This window comes from Hippopotamus amphibius, chromosome 6 (genome assembly GCF_030028045.1).
Source record: "Hippopotamus amphibius kiboko isolate mHipAmp2 chromosome 6, mHipAmp2.hap2, whole genome shotgun sequence".
In the NCBI taxonomy this organism is placed as follows: Eukaryota; Metazoa; Chordata; class Mammalia; order Artiodactyla; family Hippopotamidae; genus Hippopotamus; species Hippopotamus amphibius.
The window spans coordinates 104,818,169-104,841,840 of record NC_080191.1 but is presented as its reverse complement, the minus strand read 5'-3'; positions in this window follow the sequence as shown (position 1 = coordinate 104,841,840).

Genomic DNA, 23,672 nt, shown 5'->3' with positions numbered 1-23,672 from the left:
AGAAAGAAAGAAAGAAAGAAAGGGAAAGAGAGAGAAAAACTGAAGTATGGGCTGCTTCCTCCTTCCTCCAGATTTCCTGGTGAATAATGCGTGTTTTCTTCCTCGCAGGTTACAGGTTGAGCCCCCAGACAATCTCAGACTCCCTCTTGCCCTGGCTTTGCCACCCGAAGTGGCAGCAATTTGCATAAACTTAGAATAATCAGATTGCAAACTGGAGGTTTTGAATTTGGTGTCCATTTTAAGACCCCCATCCAGACTCTGCTTCATCTGGGTCTGACTTGCCCTAAGCCCCAAAAGGGGAACAAAGCATCCTCTTCATGGTGGTCAGACTCATCGTGTGCCCTGAGTAGCCCAGAGGAATCTGTCGAAAAGCTGAGCCCTTGAGCATTTGGTAGGAGCAGTTAGGAATTCTGACTGGCACTATTAGAAAGAAGCCATGTCACTGCACCAGAGAAGCAACTGTGGGCTTCTCCAGCCCCCAAGATCAACTTGGAAACTTCCACTTCCCTCCACACCCCCTTGATATGCAGGCCAGGCAGGGAGAAGTTTAGAGCAAGTGGCTGACAAAAAGGAAAAACAAACTCAGTGAAAATAAATTCAATAATGTGTGATTTCCAGCCACTCAAAAGTAATAGAAATATTTGGTAAAAATATATAGATATAAATTGCCAATTAATGCAAACTGGTTAAAGCCAGTAAATGGAAAAAAATAAAAAGTTAATTAGAGCTTTTTGAAGCTTTGTTATATATACATCATTTGCAGGTGCTACAAAAGTGAAAAATAACCATTATAATTACTAGTATTCAAAGATTCATATTTTTCCCGTGTAATTTATTTAGGATTATCAGTTTCCTTGTAGTTATACAAAAGGCCTGTCAAGGTGTTTCCCACGTGTTTGGCTCGTGTGTGTTCCAAAAACAAGCCAAAATGCTGTTGTAGTTCACCCAGTACAAGGAAGCTACTCTGAGGAGAAAAAAAAAAAAAATAGGCCAAGTTTTACCTGGATCTCTATCTTGGTTAAATTATCTTACATATGTTTTAATTTTTTTTCTTGTTCTGTCTTTTATCTCTCTCTCTCTCTCTCTCTTTGTTAAAATACATCTGTGTTTGTTGACTGCCCCAGATTATAGCTAAGTGAGGAGTGGGTATCCTAGCACCTGGTATACTATATGTAGCTTAACAATACATGTCATTACATTATTTACAGCTCATTTTATGGTATTCAATAGTAAACTGCAAATTAACCCTTCAAGAGCCAGTTGGAGAAAATGCTCCATGCCGCATGAGAGATCCAATGAAGCTTCCCGCCCCCGGCAGAATTGTTAAGAGTACATCTATAACTGTATTCATAAACAGGCAAGTGTGTTCATTACAGGAGGGATGCCCATCAGAGCCAGCTAATTCCTCTCCCAGGAAATCTGTTTCATAATGATATTCCTTACTACACCACACTTGTACTTATGCTGATAACACAGGTTATAAAAGGGACTTAGGACTGCAGTCAATTAATGTACCGGCTCTTTAACCTCCTTTATTGGAGTACATTAGGCACCAAAGGGACTCGGATGTGATGTTGCTGGCAACAAAAAGGCCCAAGCGATACCATTTCATGCCGTCTCAGCCCTGTCTTCCGTTCCCAGGAATACACATCGTGATCTGACCTCATTAGGCTCTGATTCAGCTACAGCCCGGTGCAAGGACACAGGGGGAAGGCTGGTGAGAGTGGGTGCCGAGAAAGCACCTTTCCCACGCCTGAGAAAAGAAATCTCCATCACTGAAGCCGACGGCAGGGTCCACGGCACCTTTTACTTGGTTGTGGTGATCAACTGTATCTCCTAGATCATCGAGATCTGCTGACATTTTGTGCACATTGGGAGGAACTGAAGCCCAAAGAGACAGGAACGACTAACCTAAAGTCACCCAGCTTATTAGCAGCAGAGCCAAAACTAGAGCATTCCGAGTTCCTGTTTCCTAGAAGAGGGCTCCCACCCTACCCCCTGATGCTTTTTAAACACAAAAGGCAATCATTAATGAGCAATCGTTAAAGACTGGATCCAGGGAAGGGAAAGGAATAGAAGTATAAATAGAAATGAATTTTAAAAGAGAAATACAGAGAGAGAGAGAACAGGCAGGAATTTTAAATTGGATTGCAAGAGAAAAACTACTAGTTCCAAAACAAGTTCTCTCTGTTAATAAGAAATTCGGTTTGGAGTTAGCAGATGCAAACTATTATGTATGGAATGGATGGGCAACAAGGTCTTACAGTATAGCACAGGGAACTATATTCAGTGTCCTGTGATGAACCACAATGGAAAAGAATATTAAAAAAATGTATATATACGTATAGCTGAATCATTTTGCTGTGCAGCAGAAATTAACACAACATCGTAAATCAACTCTACTTCAATTTTTAAAAAAAAAAGAAATTTGGTTTCTCTTTTCTCCTCTAGCATAAATCGGGAAATACATGTACATGTGGGACTGAACTCAAATGCATTCTTAATAATGTGGAGTTTCCTAAAAGAATGATACGATGTCACTTGAGATAAGGAGTTCTTCGCTAAAATGCTACCCAAACACTACTGCTAACCTTTAAGGAACCCAACAGTTTCTTGTTCCTGAATTAATCAGTCTCAAGACTATCAGCAATTTAGCTACATTTTGCTGGTAATTAGCTTGATAAATTAAGATTTGCAATAGAAAACATGGCATCTTATTTTTCCTGAGGTTTTATGGTATTTTTCTAAAAACAGCAGCTTTCTTTGAAAACGTTCATTTCTATTGCAAGGAGACAAACAACAAAACCCAAAGTTTGCCGAGTCTGGCTCCAGACAACAACAGCCTGCCCCAGATCCGCTGGGCAAAATATCAAAGATTAGCCACTCACAATGCAAACTTCAATCGTGTGGCTTAAAATAATATTCAAATCCTAGGACTGTGGGCAGCGGCTTCTAGATAGTGAGAAACTATCAGTTCAGTTCCTTCATGTTCTCTCTTATTTTCTATAATGATGAAACAAATGGGCTGGCGGAGAAATATTATGAAAAATGGTGAAACATGGAGAGATGTTTCCATGTTTATCCAAATGGCTCCCTGCGTATTGAGTGCAAAAACGGCAAATTAGAAGCCAAGCTCTTTTTCATCAAAACTGTCCACAAACAAGATGATTTCTTGGGGCTAATTTCCATTCAGGGGATAGTGAAAGTTATTGTAAATGACCAAAGCCATTTCAGAAGGGTAAGAGCATCTCAACATGGCCAGAGGCTCAGAACTGCTCGATTTCAAAGACTCGAGATGCTCCAGGAGTGCTGGTGGTACAGTTCCCTCCCTTTCACAATGAACGGAGATGAGAAAGGTATCTTCCTCAGAAACATGCTAAAAATATAGCAATTACCCGATACAGATGTGGTGTTATAAACTCCTATTCCAAAGCATTCTGTTTCAGCCATGATTTCCATTGCAGAAAACTGTACTAATAGAAACATCCTGATTAATCTGAATTTGAGATATTTCATACAATGTATATTACCTTTCTGCTGCCTGCAACCTTCTGCCAGGTTTTTTTTTTTTCTTTTTAGGAGGTGCTTTGAGAGGACCATACCATGAGAACAATACACAGCTGCTGCTGTATAGAGATATCTAATTGTCAATATTGTGGAAATTCTACAGCTTATTACGTGCATTCAGTCTAATTCTGGGCAAATTGCCAGTCACTTCAGGGACAATCAAGTGAGCCCCATTACACGTGGTACAGCATCACAGCTTTAAGATACCCGGCTGTTTTGCCTCTGGCCAGAGAATGTTTGTACCAGTGCTACCGAGTGAAGGGGGGTAACTCCAAATAAAATAAAATTTGTATTTTTTCAAGTGGGCTGCATTTCAAGCCCAGATGTTAGTAATGAAAGATTCAATTTAAGGATTTAAATTACAAATAAATAAAGTATGAAACAGATGTGATTTTTAAGGAAGTTCAAATTATCCAGGAAGAAAAATATCTCTGTGCATGACAAAGTAATTGGGATTGTCTTGAAGAGTCTGTTGAAGACAATCTGCTAAGCGCAATTCACCCTTAGGACAGGATTGGTTTGGGATGGGAAGGACTGGTGGAGCTTGTCATTAAACAAAAATTGTGTTTAATAAAACTTTATAACCGTGATTAATCCTATGAGGCCCTAAAGGAGTTTGCAGTTTCTGATAAACACATTTCCTTGTTTGCAATGGTAATGATATTTTGAAGTGAATGGAATAAGAACAAAACCTCTAAGGGTAGAAAAAGGAGGGTTTGGCAGGTACCACCTAGGCAGAAATTTCAGGGAAGTGTAAGAAGCAGGGGCCACCCATTAGGAGACGGTCTTGACGTGCGTGCGACACGTGTGCATGACACGTGTACGTGTAGACAGGGGCAAATATCACCGAGAAACCAAGCTACCGAGCAGGCAGTAATGGAGCACATCTTTATTTATACAGACAAGCTACTAAGGCTTTTTTTCATTCTAAGCTGATCATTAGGTTTGCCTGTCAAAAGGATGACAGTCATTTAAGGCACAGTGTCTCATATTTGGAGAATATTCCTTGAAGATGAAATCAGAAGGGACCATCTGAAGTTGCACTGTCCAGCAGAATAGCCACTGGTCATATGTGGTCATTTAAATTTAAATTCATTAAATTTAATTGAATTGAAAATTTTCGGTTTTCCATCATATTAGCCACATTTCAAGGACTTAAAAGCCACCATGTGGCTAGTGGCCACCACACTGGACAGTGCTGATAAAAAACATTGCCATCACCGCAGAAAGTTCTATTGGACGGCATTGTCCGAAAGCAAGGCAGGAAGGTTAGATTTGGACGTCGAGGGAAAGAGAGTTTGATACTCACTTCTCTTCATTCTAGCCACAGGACCTTGTGTCATTTGGTTCTCCCTCATCTTAGCATCCTGAATCCCATTCACACCTGTGTGCACAGACATACACTGACATCCACGGATGCTCGAACAAGGTTGATGAAAGTAACCATTACTGTAAGCTTCGGGAGGCCCGAAGGAAAAGCCAACCCACCAGCCCAGCTCTGCTGACCTGACCTCACCTGCTGGTCAGTTACCTCCAACAGGGGACTGAGGATAAGTTCATCCTTGCTGTACAGGCATAACACGTATGCCTTAGCACCAACAACCAAACCTCAGCTAATCAAAAGGCCACAAGAGTAAATAATTTTCTGTGGCACCTTGGATGTGGGGAAATGCAAACTTGCAAAGCAAATAGGGCTTTAATAGGAGAACCAATTCAGAAAAAGAAGCGTTAATTCCCTAACATATAAGTTCTAACAATTGGTCATGTCTGCGGTGGAAATCTTACCTCCTGGGCATCTCCTGGTACCCACTGAGCATCCTTGGAACACCAGCTTGTGCACAAATCCATCCTAGGAGAACCGCACAGCTTCTTTGTGCACGGGGCAGGATCCCTCTGCCGCATGAACTTGTTCTGACTCCTTGGAACAGCCAGCAGCCATTCCACTTGGATTCTGACTGTGACAAAAGCACCACTGCCTCCCTGGCATCAGATGGAAAATGTAATTTGATGAAAACTCCAAAATCTTTCAAAACTCAAAACCCTTCAATCTGTGCCATGCTCCTGAGAGACTTTCACAGGGGCTCCATAACCCAAAAGCACCATCAAAATTCGCACATTTTTCTCTGTATTAAAATAGATGCATTTCCATCAGCTCCCACGGGGCCCTCCCCTCTTTCTCTGTTTATTGAAGGACTTTTCTTTCATAATGCCACACATAGTTCTCTCTCTAAAAGATTAGGGTAACGCAGGTATTAAAAGGCTCCTAGCTTATCGGGGACATGAGAGATGTTCTAGTCCAGAGGCCATAACTTGGCGTCCCCAGACACCTAGGAGATTCAGAAATGGGCTACAGGAAGTGTATGAATCTTGCATTGCATGGAAAATTGTGTGTGCATTTTTCCCAAAAGAGGGTTCAGAGCTTTTATCAAACCATCAAAGCCCAAAGAAATGGTCAGCTCCAACCCATTTTTAATAAGAAAACTGAGGCTCAGAGAAATGGATTAATCTTCTAGAAGTCACACGAGTTAGCTGGACTTAAGACAGACTGCAAACTGTTCTCCCGAGTCATAATCTACCGTGATATTCACTGTAACAGGATACAGAGGGCGTTTTTCTTCTTGCCTGTAGGTAAATCACTTGCCAAAGTTAATTCAAAAGCCTTGGATCTTGCCATAAGTCAAGCAAAAAGAAAAAAAAAGCAAAACAAAACAAAACAAGAAACATAAGTGATGATTTCATGGAAATGCTCAGTTGAAGGAGCGCTGTGTTCCGTTTTACTATGACCTATGCTCTCAAACTGTTGCCTACATTGAGGACATTTGGGAAATTCAATGTTGCTTCGCAAAACAGCTTTTTGCCTTTCCTTAAATTTTAGAATTATTTTAGAAAGAAGACCCCACCACTGGTTATCTTCTAGAGGCATAATATTTGTTTCATCGTCAAAGACACTCCTTTACTCGGTTGGACTATATGCCTTGGTTTTGGGGTCGGGATACGCACAGGGATAACCAGAAGATGCATGTGTGTTAACATCACTTATTCACCAGCAATTTTTAAGAGCTTGAGGGGGAAAAAGAAATTTGTTTTTGAATTGAAGCTTTTAAGACCCTTGAGTATGTTTACTTCTCCCACAGCATAATGGTTAAAAGTCCAAACTCAAAGCAGATAGACTTGGACTTAATCTTGGCCCCACCCTTCATCATCGCAGAAGCTCTGTGATCCCAGACAAATCGATTAACCTCTCCAAACCACAGTGTTCTCATCTGTGCGATGGAAATAACCATAGGAGCCACCTCATAAAATTGTGATGAAGATTCTTATAAACCAATAAGCTCAAAGACTTTGCACTGTGTACAGCACAGAGAAAGTGCTCAGTAAGGTAGAGCTCATGATTACGACAAATTTCAGATGACAAAAGTCAACTATTTTAAGGTATATAAGATCAACAAACCCACTGTAGCAGGTCGAATGATGGCCCCCGAAATGATTACATTACATCCTAAGCCCCGGGACCTGTGCACATAAAATTTGTAAAAAGAATCTTTGCAGATGTAATGAAGTTACAGATCTTGAAAAGGTGATCTTCCTGGATTATCCAGGCAGACTCTAAATACAATGTGTCCTTACAAGAGACACACAGAGAGGACTCCCCTGGTGGTCCAGTGGCTAAGACTTTGCCTTCCAATTCAGGGTGTGTGGGTTTGATCCCCGGTTGGGGAGCTAAGATCCCACATGCCTTGTGGCCAAAAAACCAAAACACAAAACAGAAGCAATATTGTAACAAATTCAATAAAGACTTTAAAAATGGTCCACATCAAAAAAATCCTTAAAAAAAAAAAAAAGAGAGAGAGACACAGAGAAGAGACACACGGAGTGAGAGAAGGAAGCATGTGAAGATGCAAGCAGAGATCAGAGCTATGCAGCCCCGCACCAAGGGTCTCCTGGGGCCACCAGGAGCTGGACACACAAGGAAAGATTCTCCACTAGAGCATGGCTGACCAACACCTTGATTTCAGACTTCTGGTCTCTGGAACTGTAAAAGAACATCTTTCTTTTGTTTTAAGCTACCACGTTTGTGCTCATTTGTTACAGCAGCCTCAGGAGACCAATACACCCACTCTGCTTTAAGTGCAATTATATCTATTATTGATACACACACAGTCTGCAACAATAGAAGATTGGGATGATTTTAAAGCAGGTCTCACACATAATAAAATATTTTATTTATACTTAACAAAACTGGCCAAAAGTTAGCAAGGGACCTCATCCTTCTTCAGGGTTTCCTGACTGCTAGGTCAAAGCCAGGAATGACCCCACTGACCACATTAAAGGAACAAGCCGAGGAAAAGGCAACCCAGCAAAGGCGTGCACTGATTCAGTCCTGACAAGGGAATTTTTCTTCTGTCTCTTTTGAGGGTTCAGAATAATCAAAGGAGAGCGGTGCTCAGAAGGAAAAAAAATAAAGCAATTTTATTTCATTCTATCACAAGGAGGTTAAATAATAAACTCTTTAAGAATGTTTACATGCCAGTAAAATGGCATTGCCCAATCGGTACTCAGCAATGCTAGGTAATGCTTTTTCAGTGAAAATGGTCAAACCAGTTTGATCATCTGCCTTAATGACCAACGTGGCCAAATACATGACCCATCTGATCATGTCAGTGCTTGGCCCAGGGCCCCGCATGTCCCCTTGATGGTGTCTGTGCACCCACCCCCCAGCTTTTGAATTCTCCACTCCCAAGGTGCCAATTACAGCTGTAACTGCCTCCAGGACCACTCTTCCCAGATGAGGGATGCCTCACGTCACATGCTGAAGCTGGAAGTCCTGGGAGTTATACAACCGCCGCTCCCCTCCCCACTTCCCACCCATCCAAGAGTCAGCAGCCCGTCACTGGCCCCATGTCACAGAACATCTGGTGGTCTGCAGGGGATACTATCTTCTCTCTCTTTCCCAAACCTCCTTCTTCCCCATGCTTATTCTTCTTGTATTCCCACAGGATACAAGGAGGAAGAGAAAAGGGTTCTTTCCTCATGTGACTGTTCTGGCAAATTGGCTGTCTTCTCTTTTGACCAAAAGCACTGTTTCCTTGTAAGAACATCCCTCTGGCCTGGGCTGTTTCTGGGTTGGGTACCTGATCTATTTCATGTAAGGCACCTAGGGGTCTCCATCCACCCCACTAAAGAGGGGATCCATCCCTGCCATTCCATTCCCCCTCCTTTGGTGGTTCCTTGAAAAAAATGAAACTGTATACCGTAAGTCCCCTACATGCGAACCTTCAAGTTGCTAACTTTCAAAGATGCAAACGTGCGTTCCATCCACGTCAGGTGTGAGTGGAATTGCAGCTCGCCCTCCGTCTCCTATTGCGGACGATCCTTCAGCTCTACCATCTCCCACCTCCTCTCCCTCCTCCAGTCAGTACCTCTTCTTGCCTGTTCACTCGATGCCAGCCCCTGTATGCCAGCCGTTGGACTGGACCACTGTACTTTTCAAGGTACTGTACTGTAAGATTAAAAATGTTTTCTTTATTTTTGTGTTTGTTTTTTATGTATTATTTGTGTGAAAACTATTATAAACCTATTACAGTACAGTACTACATAGCCGATTGTGTTAGTTGGGTACCTAGGCTAACTTTGTTAGACTTACGAACAAATTGGACTTATGAATGCGCTCTCAGAATGGAACTCATTCATCTGTAGGGGACTTACTGATTATGACTGACTCCCAGGGGGCACTTTCTAAGAGCCCACTCTTTGCCCCACACTGAAACTCCAGCAGTCCCCAATCTCATCCATCCTCCAAATTCCCCATTCTAGAGCCTATGGGCATGACCATCCCTCTTCAGTATCTCTAGGGAACTGGGAACTCAAGGAGGCCTCCTCTTGCCAGAACCATCACACCGTCTCTCCCCTGTGCCTTTCTCTGACTCAGAGAGCCCTGGGGCAGATCAGCAGACCCAGTGGCTCAGCAGACACCCAACACAGGAACAAGATGCTAGTTTCCCTCTCTTTCTCGGCTTCTGGAAAGAAGATCTGGTCAATGCTGCCCATGGGGGAAGAAAGATGGCCAGACTCTGCAGCAAAGTGTGGAGATCCGCATGGATTCCAAAGCAAGACTGTCTGGGTTGCAGTCCTGGCTTCCTCGTTTACTAGCTGGCCGTGCTGGTTAGTTATCTATCTCCTAAGAGCAATAAATTCATTCTGTCACCTTCTCTATGATGTACCTTGAAACTGGGGCTAGCAGTCTACAAAGCACATTTCCAGACTCCCCCGCCGAATAGCTTACCATTTTACAGGCTGACGAAAAGAGGACGAGGGACTCAACTTTCCTGCTCCCAACTCCAGTCTGCATCACTCCAGCAGCAGAGGACAGCTATGACTCCAACCTCCGAATGCCTTTAGCATCATGACATCACCCTTATCACACCCTCTTATCAGCAATACTAATAGCAGCCATGCGAATGGTCCACATCCCACCTTCATGATTTGAGTCCCAGCTGGTCTTGTTCTTTTGGCTGTCTGAATACCAACCAAGCCTCCCCACCTGCATGGCTGGCTGCATCCCTGCGTCTCTCCTCCCAGATCTCAGAGCATCAATCAGCCATGCTTCTCCCAGAGGTCTGTGCACCCTGCCTTCAAAATTCGCTTCCAAGACTTAACCACGTGCCCTGCAGAAGGTCCTCCTCCAAGCTCCCAGCTTCTGGTAACTTTTCCTCTTTCTTCTCCAGTAACGGGTGGGTCTTACCTCCAGAGGTTCTTAATTAACTGGTCTTGGGTAGGGCCTGGGATCGGGATTTGAAAACACACTATTATGCATCCAAGGTGGAGAACCCTTGCAATAAGGCATTTTACAAATGATGAGAAAAGTTTTATGCAGATGCATCCACATCATTTCATACTAGTGCTCTAAGACTGTCAGCACGTCTGCAAAAATGTTGTTCACAGGTACGGTGGAAGCAAGGAGGGCTGTGTAATTAATTCTTGCAGTCAGAAGGTAGTTATTGAAATTCCACACACCCAGCACTAGGTTGGGTATTACTCAGGACCCAGGAAGTGAAAGGCGTGGTTCCTGATCATCAGCTATTCTTACTTTAGTTAGAGAAGTCAAAAGTAATACACAGGAGAAAAGTTAAGGAACTAGACAGAGATGGAAGGAGGTAAGTGGCATAAAAACACAAAACCCACTGGAGATAGTTCAGCTCAGCGTTAAAAACAATCCTTCTCTCGCCTTCACACCTCACCCAAGCAGGTGAACACACTCACCTCCCTCTACAGGTCTCAAATTAGACTGCGAATGCTCTACATCAGAACCATCAGCGTCAATTTTAGTTGAAGATTCTCGTGGTCTGGACCAAGACGGCGGGGCAGAAGGACCTTGAGCTCCCTTCCTCTCACGAACACACCAAAATCACAACTAACTGCTGAACAAACATCGATAAAAAAAAGACCAGACCCACCAAGATTCTAAAGCCCTACCCCACTGTCTCTGAGTCAGAGGGTTCTAGCAATCTGCATTTTCATTTTCCAAGTGATTTTTTTTAACTCTCCAAGTGATTCCCAAAGAGGTGGTTTTCAACCATACAGGAAAACAAAAAACAAAAAAACAAAAAACAAAACTGGATTAGGGATTACTCCCTACCCTTCTCTTTAGCAAGCAGTGCCCTGTACCTCGGATCCAGGGTCTGGCCTCTTACCTCACTGCCCCCTCTCCTCACCTGTGCTCCTGACCTCCTTGTCACAAATTATCTTCCATACCAAACTGCTCCTTCAAGACCTGACCAAGAACTCTGCACCAATCCCAGCTCTAATCCCTATCTTCACCTCATGATCGCTGACCCTGGATTCTGCAGAGCCAATTAACCCCCCGGGGCCTTCTCCAATGCCTCGTACCTGCCCGCCCCAGCTGTGCCTCCTTGCTCTTAATCTTGCCTCTGAAGCTCACACCGAGGCTCTCTCAGGCCACGTGGGCTAACACACCGGAGCTGCTCTTCCTGGAAAGTGCAGCTGACTCTGTACCTTGCAGTTTGGCAGAGAGTGATGCTGATTTGCCATCATGGCCACCAAAACTCGCAGCCTTAAACTCATCAATGGAGAGTTTTGAGCTAACCAGCTAAAGGCAGCAACGTATATCCAGTTATAGAAATTACCAAATCATGCCTCCTCTCTCTGGGGGAGGAAAACAGAAAGAGCTAATAGGCTTTGTACTGTTCTGAATAATAAAACGACATGTGTGTGACAGTTTCTGCTACACCAAACCTTTCACGTGTCTTACCTTCAACAATTTTGTGAGCGAGGCCGTGTTGTTATTTTCATGCCACTTTGTGACTGAGAAAACGGAGGCCCTGTGTCTTGCTTTGGAAGACTTATGACCCTCCAGAAGGCTCTTTGGCCTTCAACCGACATGAATCGGGGTCCATAGAGCCCTACAGCAGGGATAAGGAGCACCAGCTTGTGCCAGGCATTTTACACATGTGAGCCTTCTCCTCTCTTCCTGCCTCCTTCCTCGCCAGCCCCACTGGCTTCCCTGCTGTTCCTCCAACAGACCAGATACCTCCTGCCTCAGGACCACTACTCTTGCTTGTGTCTGCCTGGGATGAACCCCCTCCAGCTGCCTATATACTGGCTTCCTTCCTTCCTTTCTTCCGTCCTTCCCGTCTTTAGCCAAATATTCCTTTCTCTGTGAAGCCTTCTCTGACCAACCCATTTAAAATCCCAAACCCCCACCACCAGTTCGTACCCCTTCCCTGCTGTCTTTTTCTCCATAACACATATCACCATTTGACACAATGTTTCTGTCCCTTATCCGCTATCTCCCCCACAATAGCATATAGAGGTCACAAGCACAAATTCTTACCTGCTGTGCTCACCGCAGGGAGTAGCCGGTCAATAAATGTCGAATGAATACATTGTATTACCCAAGCCCTTAGCATCCCTGCAGGATGAGTGTCATTAGTTCAACTTTAGAGATGAGGAAATGATGACAAAGAGACTTTGAGACTTTAAGTGATTTGCCATCAATCTAGAGTTGCCACATTTAGCAAATAAAAATATAGGATGCCCAATTAGATTTAAATATCAAAAAACAAATTTTCACTTGGGACATAATCTAGAAAAATCTGAAGTTTTATCTGAAATTCAGATTTAACTTATCCTGTATTTTATCTGGTGGCCCTACTTAAATCACATTATAAGCAAGAGACAGAGCTGGGACTCTAACCCATGTTTCTTTGACCCCAAAGCCCTTCCCAAAGCTCAAAGTCTCTCACGCTGAAAAAAGAGGTCAAAGACAAACCTATCCATCCCCACAAAGACCGCAGACGAAGAAACCACCTTGCCAGGCCTTGCCAAATTTCAGTCGAGTCTCTGATACAGTTGTACCTACTCGTCAAAGGGAAAAAAGCTCACTTCATTCTCCTGGGCTGTCAGTATTATAGCTTTCATAAGCATTAAATTAATTTAAAAATCTAGAGCCTCTCAATGGAATTACAGTCCTCTAATTCAGTTGCCTGTTACTTATTCTGTATTAATAATCCCATCCTATGACCAGCCATTGGATAGAGAGGAGTTGATCTCATAAAATTTTAAAGTAAACCTGTTTCGTTCCCAGGAGGGTCCAGTGTGACAGAACATATTACAGAAGATTGACAAGAAAATATTTGGGTAGCCAGGACATTCTCTGGAACAGTGTAAGATATTTAAATGATTTGTTGGAAGTGAGATAATAGTCTGAGAAAAGAATGGGAGCTGGCATAAAGAAACTTTTTCTGTGCATAAGTGATCCCTCAACCAATGGTGTAGGGAAACTAACCAAATCTAAGGCTGTTTAGCTTCCTCGTCTCTCACTTAGATTTTCATTAGCAAATATCTTTCCTCACCATTATCAGATATTATCATTTCATAAGTATGAAGCTTATTATAAACGTGAGGAATCTGAAATCTTGGAAAGAGCAAAGTTTAGGCCTCACAATCTTCTGAAGAACTATAGGGTCCCAGAGTGTCTCTGGGTCTTTCCTATGTAGAGTTGCTCTAACCAGTTTGCTTAATAAATCACAAAACTCAGCACAGACCCAACTGAGCTAGGATCGATGCACAGAGGACCGTGGGAAGGCATTCTGCACATCAAGCAGAGGGTGGGGTGGCCCGTAAGGCACCTCCTGTAGAATTAATCACATCTTGCATTTTTTAATGAACCCAAGAATTCGTTCCACAGATGCTAGTTTACTGTGAAGACATTTCAGTTCCTCCTCAAGGTAAATTACAAGTTCAGAACCTCTCATGAACTATATTTTATTAATTCTCAGAACATGCCAGGGCCATATAAGAGATGTAGTAGTTCTTGCTGTCTTCCTATCATACCTTTCCTCAACTTCTTCTAAAAGCATAAGTACAAACACATGCTCATGAACTTGTACACAAAACCCAGCCTGGCTACTCTAAACCCTCATCCTCCACATCAAGGGGATTAATTGGGACTGGGCATGTGATGCAAAATGGACCAATCAGACCTTTCCCTTGAGATTTTCTAACTGGTGCTAGCAAAGCAGTTCTCTTGCCTCTTAGGTTTCAGAGCTAGAATAGGAACCCAAGGCTAACGGGCATCATAAATTCTGGCCATGTGAAGACAGCTGTCTGCCATGGGAAAGAATGAAACTGAGTAAGAACAAGCCAGACAAGAGAGGGAGTCCTAGCAGAACAGAGTCCCTGGGAACCCTCCTACACTGCTGGTGGGAATGTAAATTGGTGCGGCCACTATGGAAAACAGTATGGAGGTTCTTCAAAATACTGAAAATAGAGTTGCCATATGATCCAGCAATCCCACTCCTGAGCGTATATCTGGACAAAACTATAATTCAAAGAGATACATGCACGCCCATGTTCACAGCAGCACTATTCACAGTAGCCAAGACATGAAAAACAACTTAAATGTCCGTCGACAGATGAATGGATAAAGAAGGTGTGAAACATATATACAGTGCAATCTTAGCCATAAAAACGAATGAAATAATGCCATTTGCAGCAACATGGATGGACCTAGAGATGATCAGATTAAGTCAGACAAAAACAAATATCATATGATATCACTTATATGTGGAGTCTAACATTTGACACGAGTTTATCTACGAAACAGAAATAGACTCACAGACATAGAGGACAGACTTGTGGTTGCCAAGGGGGCGGGGGCATGGGGGAGGGACGGAGTGGGAGTTTGGGATTAGCAGATGCAAACTAGTATATAGAGAATGAATAAACAACAAGGTCCTACTGTACAGCACAGGGAACTATATTCAATATCCTGTGATAAACTATAATGGAAAAGAATCACTGTGTTGTGCAGCAGAAATTAATACAACATTGTAAATGAACTACACTTCAATAAAATAAATTAAAAAAAAAAGAACAGATCCCCCAGTTTAGTCCCAGGCTCCAAAGCTACCCGTTTCCTCCTCAAGCTCTATGAGATGATTCAGAATTCTTCCAATAAAACTTTTCTTCCTTTAACATCAGCTATTTTGAGCTGAGTCTCCTCTCACTTGCCACCAGAAGAATCCAAGCTTAAACACAGGGAGAAGATATTATTCCCATTTTATAAATAAGAAAAATAAAGCACCACAGGTTATGTGGCTTGGCCCTAACTATAAATACAACATTAGACTTTGAAACTGCTGCTATCCATCTGAAAACTAATATGTGCAACACATCGCTCCTAAGCAGTGACTTTCAGAGTCTTTTATAATTCACTGTAAGAAAAAAAATACATTATACACCATGGCCCAGTATATACATATATGTGTAGGAAGCAAACATTTCACATAACACTTACCCTTATTAAGTGTGATGCACTCTTTTATTCTCTATTTTATTTCATTCTTTCAAATGCTGTTTGTGACCCACTAAATTGATTTCACCTCCCACTAAGCTGATTTCACAACCCACTAGTGGATCCAAAACTGTAACTGTTTAAAAAAAATTGTATGATCGCCCTTTTCACAATCTACAGCTAATTAAATAATCCTTCCCCCCACTATAAATTTCCCTTAGGTGAAATTCTAGAATATGTAGATTACCTTGCGCCTTCCTTGTGGCTTGAGCATATGTAAATGCCAAGTCATTCCTACCGGGAATGATAAGAAAAAGAGAATATTGGGGGATGGAAGAACTTGAAAGCAGGATTTTGCCATCAGTCAAGCCACCAGAGAGATAAAGGCCAGCCTGGCCTCCAGTCACCCCTGTGTGTGTCTGTCTCATCGCAGGTTTAATGTGTCCAAACCAGAGTTCTTGGGTTTCCCTCTCCTTCCTGCTCCTCTGGTTTCCTGGTCTCACTATGGCACAACCATCCACTAGGGTTCAAGCCAAAGACAAGTCTCCAGACCAAGCTCTGTGGTCAAAGCACATCCCCAATCCAACCAGCACTTCCACTGAAAGCACTCAAGTCAGACCACCACCACCGTTCACTTGGGCTTCTACAACTGATTCCCAATGCTCACCACCAATGTACTCATTCCCCCATGATCCAGTTTCCACAGAGCTGCCGGAGCAATCTTTTAAAAATCTGAATCAGACCAGGTCACTCCCCACTTAATCCCTCCAAACTTTTCCCCTTCACATTTATTTTTTTTAATTAATTAATTTATTTATTTATTTACTTACTTATTTTATTGGCTGTGTTGGGTCCTTTTTGCTGTGCGTGGGTTTTCTTTTTAGTTGTGGTGAGTGGGGGCTACTCTTTGTTGTGGTGCGCTGGCTCCTCATTGCCGTGGCTTCTCTTGTCGCGGAGCACAGGCTCTAGGCGTGTAAGCTTCAGTTGTTGCAGCACATGGGCTCAGTAGTAGTGGCTCACGGGCTCTAAAGCACAGGCTCAATAGTTGTGATGCACAGGCTTAGTTGCTGCACAGTATGTGGGATCTTGCTGGAGCAGGGATCAAACCCATGTCCCCTGCATTGGCAGGTGGATTCTCAACCACTGCACCACCTAGGAAGCACCCCCCTTCACATTTAGAACAAAATCCAACCACTTTACCGTAAGCGTTCTCTGACATCTCCAAAGTCACCTTCCTCAGTTCTTCACCTCATTGCACTCCAACCATCCTGCCATTCCTTGAATACACAGTCATTCTCACCTCATGACTTACGTACGCCTGCTCCTTTCAGCTAAAGCATCCCTCCCTCAGATCTTCTCACTTCTCTTACATCTCTGCTCAAATGTCATGGCCCCAAAGAAGCCCTCCTGAGCACCCCACCTAAAGGAGCCCCTGCCTCCTGCCACTCTCTGTTCCTCCCCTGCCCCTGACACACACCCGTTTTCTTTTCCTTCATTGCACTTATCAGAACCTTAAACTATGTTATGTGCCTGTTTAAGGTCTATCTCCCTCACTGGATTGTAGCTTCCGTGAAGACTGCTGTTAACTGCTAATCATCATTAACAGCTGTTGATCAAGCAAAGCCAAGCATATCGCTTCCCTGCAGCAAAGAAATCCAAGGCCTTGACAAAGTCTTAGTAGCAACTCAGAAGGGAGAGGTGAAGGGCAGGGGATTTTTAAGTCTGGGGGTTCAATTTAACACAAGTATTTCAATACAAGTATCCTGATTGGAACTGAGTATATTTGTGATAGCATAATTTAGGATTGGTGGGCTTAGTGGGCAAGGGTTTTGTTTTTTCTTTTTCTTTTCTTTTTTAATATAAGTACAGTAAGTACCCTACATATGAATGGGTTCCATCCTGAGAGCTCGTTCATAAGTTCAATTTGTTCGTAAGTCTAACAAAGTTAGCCTAGGTACCCAACTAACACAATCGGCTATATAGTACTGTACTGTAATAGGTTTATAATAGTTTTCACACAAATAATACATAAAAAACAAACACAAAAATAAAGAAAACATTTTTAATCTTACAGTACAGTACCTTAAAAAGTACAGTGGTCCAGTCCAATGGCTGGCATACAGGGGCTGACATTGAGTGGACAGGCAAGAAGAGGTACTGACTGGAGGAGGGAGAGGAGGTGGGAGATAGTAGGGCTGAAGGATCGTCTGCAACAGGAGATGGAGGGCGAGCTGCAGTTTCACTCACGCCTGATGTGGACAGCACAGGTTCTGATTCCTTGCTGGATTCGATTCTATCTGCCCTCTTGAAAAAATGATCCAGTGATGTCTGGGAAGTAGCTCTTTTTTTCTCATCCTAGGTGACACGGTAGCCCTGGATTGCATTCTGAACCTTCGTGTACCGTTCTACGTCCAGGTCTGTGCCTCAAAAACTACCAGTGCCTCCTCAAATAAAGAAAATCCCCTTGACATTTCTGCATCGTGAATCTCTGCCGTTCTTCAGTTACTGCTTCGTCCTCTTGTCTTTCTTCGTCCTTTCTCTGGGCCTCCAATTCCGTCAGGTCTTCGTTAGCAAGCTCCTCATGTTGCACAGCAAGGAGTTCAGTGAAGTCGTCCTCTGCAGATGTAGCTCCAGCTTCTTGCTGAGTCACTGAGTTGCTGAAGACCTCTTTGGACTCCTCATCCACCTTTTCAAATCCATGAAAATCGTGAACAAATTGCGGGCAAAGTTTCTTCCAAATCCCATTCATGGCGAAGCCCGTAACCTCACACCAGGCAAAGTCAATGTTTTTATGGCCATGTAGATGTCATAGTCCTTCCAAAATTTTTGCAAGGTTGCTCCTGATTCATCACTCGCCTTTACTGCATAACAAAAAGTGTGACGTAAATAATATTTCTTGAAAGTCACTATAACTCCCTGGTCCATAGGTTGGATGAATGAAGTATTCTTTGGGATGAAAGTTCTCCATGAATGGGAGGTGGCCCAGAGCATGGTCGAGCAGCAAAAGAATGTTGAATGGGCGTCCTCCTCCAAGCAATATTTCTTTACCTCTGGGACAAAGTGGTGGAAAAACCAGTCCTGGAAAATGGAAAATGGCTTTGGAGTTATTCTTCCACACAACAGGAAGAGATCCCTTGGCTGTGTTTCTAAGGGCTCTTGGGCTCTCTGAATGACACACTAAGAGAGGCTTCAGCTTCATATCGCCGGAAGCACTGCCACACAACAACAGAGTTAGCCCATCCTTTGCTGCTTTATAGTCTGGCATCAACTTTTCCTCCTTCCTGATATAACTTCGATCTGGCATCCTCTCCCAGTACAGTCCTGTCTCATCCACATTAAAAACCCGCTCCAGTAAACATGTGCCTTCATCAATAATTTCTCAAGGCATTTCAGGTAATTCCCGGGCAACTACTATATCTGCACTTGCTGCCTTGCCACCTACTGTTACGTTGGGAAGGTTTGTTCTAGCCTTGACCGGTGAAACCAGCCATGGCTGGCCTTAAAAGATGCATCCCCTGATTCTTTACCGTGTTTCTTCTTCAAGTCTTCATAAAGGCATTTAGCTTTATCTTGAATCAGCATTAAGCTGAGCAGGACTCGACGCCGATTCCGATCCTGCATCCGCACACTGAGGAGTTTCTCCATCTCCTCCATCACTTTTCCACTCTTCTTCAATATTTTGTCAACATCATTGGCACAGCAGACTTCACATGTTCCATGATCTTGTCCTTGTTCTTTAGAATCGTGCCAATGGTAGAACAATTCATGTTATAAGAATGAACGATGTCTACCATCTTTTAGCCTTGCTCCACTCTCTCAATTATTTTCACTTTTGTTTCCATCGTTATTGATTGGCGCTTCTTAGCAGTACCAGCTACATCATCGCAGCTTTTACACTCGCTTCTGGACATCCTGGGCTTGAAATAAAGACATTGTACTAGTGTACTCTATACAGTACTCTATACAGTAAAGTACACAAAAGCACAACCACTTGTAGAGGATGCATGCACGTGACACTGTACGCCAGACACATGAACTACCTTACGTGAATGGACATGCAAAAATACGTTCACATCTTTGAAAGTTTGCAACTTGAAGGTTCATATGTAGGGGACTCACTGTATAGTTGATTTACAAAGTCGTGTTAGTTTCAAGCATACAGCAAGGTGATTCAGTTATACATATATATCTATTTTTTTCAGATTCTTTTCCATTATAAGTTATTATAAAATATTGAGTATAGTTCCCTGTGCTGTACAGTAGGCCCTGTTGGCTACCTATTTTATATATAGTAGTGTGTATATGTTAATCACAACCTTCTAATTTATCCCTCCCCCCTTTCCCCTTTAGTAACTATGTTTGTTTTTCATGTCTATGAATCTAGTTGTGTTTTGTAAATAAGTTCATTTGTATTTTTTCTTTTAGATGCCACATATAAGATATCATGATATTTTTCTGTCTCTGCCTGGCTCTCTTCACTTAGTATAATAATCTCTGCCAATGGCATTATTTTATTCTTTTTTATGGCTGAGTAGTATTCTATTTCATATATGTACCACATCTTCTTTATTCATTCATCTGCCGATGGGCACTGAGGTTGTTTCTATGTCTTGGCTACTGTAAATAGTCCTGCTGTGAATATTGGGTGCAGTGGGCAAGGGTTTTGAAGAGTAAACAGCCATTTGATAACCTAGTCAAGTATTATTCTGAAGAAGGGCTGTAATTACCCCGATGAGATCTAGTTTACTTTGCTATTATTCTGGGAAAAGTAGATTTTTCACAGCTTCCTGAAACAATAAGCTTATTTGCAAATTCATCTTTCCAAACAAAAATTTTCTGTGAGAGTAGTCACGTTAAGGCAATCTTAGTTCTCAATCTAAAAGCTAGTAGCTGCGTATGGTTTCATATACAGGGATCTTGTTTATCTGAGTTAATAACATACAGTGCTTAGAAGCATGCCTGATACACAGTAGGCACTTAAAAATGTTTATTGCTATTGTTCTGTAGTTGTGGAAGGTTCTTGTCGATGTAAAAGAAATGTTTGTTGGATTAGTTAGTTAATTATTATGGTTGAAAGGACTAAGACAGACCTAAATCAAACATGAGAGAGAGAAGACTTTGAAGACCTTGATAATCGTGTCCAGCTTTTTCCTTACGGGTTCTGACACGAAACTGTTATGGTGGGGATACTGGGAAGAAGGTCAGAGGAATTTTCTGCCATCGTGAGCTGAATGGATTAAATGAAGACTCCCCAGTTCTATCTCCACATCAAGTATCCTAGTGCTGTGGACCATGGTGGGACCTCATCGAAAGTTAAAAATATAAAAAGGCAAAACTGTTGAACTCAGACAGAAGATCAGACTGGCGATATCTGGGCCCTTCACCGCACCTGCAACAAAGCAAACAACTTTACATCTCGTTGAAACTGCAGGGAAGAGAGATTCTGAAAGTTTTACATTAAGCAAGGATGGTGAAAGGAAATTGATTTTGCACTAATAATAATGTAAGATGTGTAAAATCCTATACATAATGGCAAAGTATAATTTTTACAGTTGAAAACAAGACCCTCATACAAATATAAAATGAACACCTGCCTAAGATTTATTAACTCATTAATGAGGGAGGCAGTAAGAAGAAGGTAAATCTAGTTCAGAGAGCACTTTGAGGAATGGGGTATTTATAGGCATTTAAAAAGAAATGTTAGCATTAGATTGCTAAGTTAGATACAAAATGGATTAATGTTTCACAGGACAATAAAAACCAGAACCTTTGGGGTTATCTTTGCTACCAGACAGAAATTATTTGCATTTTTGCCATAGAAGATCTGCAAGTTAAACTGTAACTTCACAGAGTTTGAGCCCTTAATTAATAGTGAATAGCAAAGCCAAGCAAAGGTGTGTCCCCAAGATGATTAATTACCCTTAGGTAGTCTTTTTAGACAGTGCTCCCACATATAGTTGAAAAGACATGCCTTATGTCCAAGCTTTGCAGAATTTTGTATCACAATATTCTCTTTACTTTGTGTGTTATCTTTTTATTTTCATGAGCTCAATTTCCATAGATTCTATCAGTTTCCATAGTTTCTATACGTTCTCTCCATCCAGATCCCCAACTCTATAGTAACCAGAAGGTTATACAGTTTTCAACCACAAATTCCACCATGAGAGAGAAGTTTTTTATTTGTTTGTTTTTTTTTTTTTTTTTTTTTTTTGCTTTTTGGGAAAGGTCAGCCTCATGATTGAAAAGGATCATTTTGCATTCAGATGGCCAACAGGCACATGCAAAGATGCTCACCATCGCTAATTATTAGAGAAATGCAAATCAAAATTTTAACAAGGCACTACCTCACACAAGTCAAAATGGCCATCATTTAAAAATCTACAAATAACAAATGCTGGAGAGGGTGTGAAGAAAAGGGAACCCTCCTACAATGTTGGTGGGAATGTAAGTTGGTGAAGCCACTGTGAAGAATAGTATGGAGGTTCCTCAAAAACACAGTTGCCGTATGATCCAGCAATCCCACTCCTGGGCATATATCCAGACAAAACTATAATTCAAAAAAATACCTGCACCCCAATGTTCATAGCAGCACTATTCACAAAAGCCAAGATACGGAAGCAACCTAAATGTCCATCAACAGATGAATGGACAAAGAAGATGTAGTGGGACTTCCCTGGTGGTCCAGTGGTAAAGACTCTGCACTTCCAATGCACGGGTGCAGGTTCAATCCCTGGTCGGGGACTAAGATGCCCCATGCCATGTGGCGTGGCCAAAAAAAAATAAAAAGATGTGGTATATATACAATGGAATATGACTCAGCCATTAAAAAGAATGCAATAATGCCATTTGCAACTACATGGATGGACCTAGAGATTATCGTACTAAGCAAAGTAAGTCAGACAGAGAAAGCCAAATACCATATGATATCACTTACATGTGGAATCTAAAATATGACACAAATGAACATATCTGCAAAACAAAAACAGACACACAGATATAGAGAACAGACTTGTGGTTGCCAAGGAGGGTTTGGGGGGGAGCGATGGATTGGGAGTTTGGGGTTAGAAGATGCAAACTATTAGAATGAATAAACAACAAGGTTCTACTGTATAGTAAACTGTAATGGAAAAGAATATAAAAAGAAGGTACGTGTGTGTGTGTGTGTGTGTGTGTATGTGTGTGTGTGTATATACATATATCTGAATCACTTTGCTGTACAGCAGAAATTATCACAACATTATAAATCAACTATACTTTAATTTTAAAGAAAAAGAACAAAAAAAGAGAAAAAAATAATTTTATACTTTGTGTTTGTCTCCCTTCTTCGAACTGCAGGCTCCTCCAGGCTAAGACCTGGTTCAGCATTTACCTCAGCTACGCATTTCTGCTGTCTAGTGATGCCCGGTACATACTGAGAACACAGTAATGATGCCTAGACAAATGAACGGATATAATTAAAGCAAAAAAAGTTGTTATCTTTAATCAGGGAAAAGGTATGAAGTTATATAACGGTTTAACACACGGGTACAGACCAAGATACAGTTTGACACCACAAAAGTACGGCTTCATAGTTGCAGGAGACTGCTTGTTCTTTGGGGAGGAGCAGAAATCAGCATACAAGGAAAAGGCTTTGGGGTGAGGCGAAGATGGTTCCAATCAGCATGTAGCCCAGGAAACATCCTTTTAGTCTGCCTAAAACAACTGAATCTGTTAGATCCCAATAATCACACTTAGGAATGGATGCTAAAAGAAAGCTGCATTGGAGAATTCATCTTCCTTATTTCTGGCATTTTTCCTGCCATGAGAGAATTAGCCTAACACCTGTAAAGAAGAGAAATTATAACAGAATCTACATGGCTGTTTGTTATACTTTTTAAGGTTTTCTTTAAGAACTTGAGGTGGCTTAACATAAAAGATACCCCCCAAAAAAGGTAGTTTTTAGTGGAAAAAAATGTTATAAAGTAAGAATGATAGGTATCTATAACAGAATCCTAGCCCTGAGCATCCTGGTAGCCAAAGCTGCCAGGATTTTACAACCTGCACAAATCCTATTTTCTAGTAAGGAAATAATACCAGAAAAGAGAAATTTTTTAGTATACAATATGCAAAGTATAGACTAATTTGCATAAATTATACAAAGAATTTATGTACAAACCCTTCTATAGGGACCCCAGATATTATGGTCAAAGCCTTCAACCCAAGTTTTACAAAAGCTGAATTTATGTTCTTTAAATTTCTGTTTCTAATATTACTGCTTACTAAAAGCTAAGTCTGCACTGTTAAATCATAT